Raw genomic sequence first — 3,448 nt, forward strand, 5'->3', positions numbered from 1 at the left:
GCTCATGTCCAAGGCACCAAAGCCAGCTAAGAAGTCAATAATCGATACCTAAAACTTGAATTGTACTACTTCTTACTGGCTATTACATCAACTTAGAAGCTTAATCTTTGTTCTACTATGGTGCTTTTAGTGTCTCCGCATACCGCAGCACGCCACATAGCTTTGCAGACGATAAGTACAGCCGTTTCAGAGAGAAGAGGGGCCAAGTGACGATCTAGCTTTAAGTCGATTCGATAACAAATGACGAAAACGGACGGATTTCTCAGGTTTTTACTACATATGAACACTTTCACATTCTCCCATCCAACGCGGCTGCTATTCCTCCTTTCATGCAGAATCTTAAGGTCCTAGCTCATGTCCAAGGCACCAAAGCCAGCTAAAAAGTCAATAATCGATACCTAAAACTTGAATTGTACTACTTCTTACTGGCTATTACATCATCATAGAAGCTTCATCTGTGTTCTACTATGGTGCTTTTAGTGTCTCCGCATACCGCAGCACGCGACATAGCTTTGCAGAGGATAAGTACAACCGTTTCAGAGACAAGAGCGGCCAATGTGACGATCGGGCTTTAAGTCGATTCGATAACAAATGACGGAAACAGACGGATTTCTCAAGTTTTTACTACATATGAACACATTTCACATTCTCCCGTGCAACGCGGCTGCTAGTCCTCCTTTCATGCAGAATCTTAAGGTAATAGCCCATGTACAAGGCACCAAAGACAGCTAAAAAGTAAATAATCGATACCTAAAACTTGAATTGTACTACTTCTTACTGGCTATTACATCAACTTAGAAGCTTCATCTGTGTTCTACTATGGTGCTTTTAGTGTCTCCGCATACCGCAGCACGCGACATAGCTTTGCAGACGATAAGTACAACCGTTTCAGAGGGAAGAGCGGCCAATGTGACGATCTGGCTTAAGTAGATTCGATAACAAATGACGAAAACGGACGGATTTCTCAGGTTTGTACTACATATGTACACTTTTCACATTCTCCCGTGCAACTCGGCTGCTAGTCCTCTTTTCATGCAGAATCTTAAGGTCCTAGCTCATGTCCAAGGCACCAAAGCCAGCTAAAAAGTCAATAATCGATACCTAAAACTTGAATTGTACTACTTCTTACTGGCTATTACATCATCATAGAAGCTTCATCTGTGTTCTACTATGGTGCTTTTAGTGTCTCCGCATACCGCAGCACGCGACATAGCTTTGCAGACGATAAGTACAACCGTTTCAGAGAGAAGAGCGGCCAATGTGACGATCTGGCTTTTTAGTAGATTCGATAACAAATGACGAAAACGGACGGATTTCTCAGGTTTTTACTACATATGAACACTTTTCACATTCTCCCGTGCAACTCGGCTGCTAGTCCTCCTTTCATGCAGAATCTTAAGGTCCTAGCTCATGTCCAAGGCACCAAAGCCAGCTAAAAAGTCAATAATCAGTACCTAAAACTTGAATTGTACTACTTCTTACTGGCTATTACATCGACTTAGAAGCTTCATTTGTGTTCTACTATGGTGATTTTATTGTCTCCGCATACCGCAGCATGCGACATAGCTTTGCAGACGATAAGTACAACCGTTTCAGAGAGAAGAGCGGCCAATGTGACGATCGGGCTTGAAGTCGATTCGATAACAAATGACGAAAACGGACGGATTTCTCAGGTTTCTACTACATATGAACACATTTCACATTCTCCCGTGCAACGCGGCTGCTAGCCCTCCTTTAATGCAGAATCTTAAGGTCCTATCTCATGTCCAAGGCACCAAAGCCAGCTAAAAAGTCAATAATCGATATCTAAAACTTGAATTGTACTACTTCTTACTGGCTATTACATCAACTTAGAAGCTTCATCTGTTTTCTACCATGGTGCTTTTAGTGTCTCCGCACACCGCAGTACGCGATATGGCTTTGCAGACGATAAGTACAACCGTTTCAGAGAAAAGAGGGGCCAATGTGACGATCTGGCTTTAAGTCGATTCGATAACAAATGACGAAAACGGACGGATTTCTCAGGTTTTTACTACATATGAACACTTTTCACATTCTCCCGTGCAACTCGGCTGCTAGTCCTCCTTTCATGCAGAATCTTAAGGTCCTAACTCATGTCCAAGGCACCAAAGCCAGCTAAAAAGTCGATAATCGATACCTTAAACTTGAATTGTACTACCTCTTACTGGCTATTACATCATCATAGAAGCTTCATATGTGTTCTACTATGGTGCTTTTAGTGTCTCCGCATACTGCAGCACGCCACATAGCTTTGCAGACGATAAGTACAGCCGTTTCAGAGAGAAGAGGGGCCAAGTGACGATCTAGCTTTAAGTCGATTCGATAACAAATGACGAAAACGGACGGATTTCTCAGGTTTTTACTACATTTGAACACTTTCACATTCTCCCATCCAACGCGGCTGCTAGTCCTCCTTTCATGCAGAATCTTAAGGTCCTAGCTCATGTCCAAGGCACCAAAGCCAGCTAAAATGTCAATAATCGATACCTAAAACTTGAATTGTACTACTTCTTACTGGCTATTACATCATCATAGAAGCTTCATCTGTGTTCTACTATGGTGCTTTTAGTGTCTCCGCATACCGCAGTACGCGACATAGCTTTGCAGAGGATATGTACAACCGTTTCAGAGAGAAGAGCGGCCAATGTGACGATCGGGCTTTAAGTCGATTCGATAACAAATGACGGAAACAGACGGATTTCTCAAGTTTTTACTACATATGAACACATTTCACATTCTCCCGTGCAACGCGGCTGCTAGTCCTCCTTTCATGCAGAATCTTAAGGTAATAGCTCATGTACAAGGCACCAAAGACAGCTAAAAAGTAAATAATCAGTACCTAAAACTTGAATTGTACTACTTCTTACTGGCTATTACATCAACTTAGAAGCTTCATCTGTGTTCTACTATGGTGCTTTTAGTGTCTCCGCATACTGCAGCACGCGACATAGCTTTGCAGACGATAAGTACAACCGTTTCAGAGGGAAGAGCGGCCAATGTGACGATCTGGCTTAAGTAGATTCGATAACAAATGACGAAAACGGACGGATTTCTCAGGTTTGTACTACATATGTACACTTTTCACATTCTCCCGTGCAACTCGGCTGCTAGTCCTCTTTTCATGCAGAATCTTAAGGTCCTGGCTCATGTCCAAGGCACCAAAGCCAGCTAAAAAGTCAATAATCAGTACCTAAAACTTGAATTGTACTACTTCTTACTGGCTATTACATCGACTTAGAAGCTTCACTTGTGTTCTACTATGGTGATTTTATTGTCTCCGCATACCGCAGCACGCGACATAGCTTTGCAGACGATAAGTACAACCGTTTCAGAGAGAAGAGCGGCCAATGTGACGATCGGGCTTGAAGTCGATTCGATAACAAATGACGAAAACGGACGGATTTCTCAGGTTTCTACTACATATGAA

Source organism: Schistocerca gregaria, unplaced genomic scaffold (genome assembly GCF_023897955.1).
Source record: "Schistocerca gregaria isolate iqSchGreg1 unplaced genomic scaffold, iqSchGreg1.2 ptg000577l, whole genome shotgun sequence".
Lineage (NCBI taxonomy): Eukaryota > Metazoa > Arthropoda > Insecta > Orthoptera > Acrididae > Schistocerca > Schistocerca gregaria.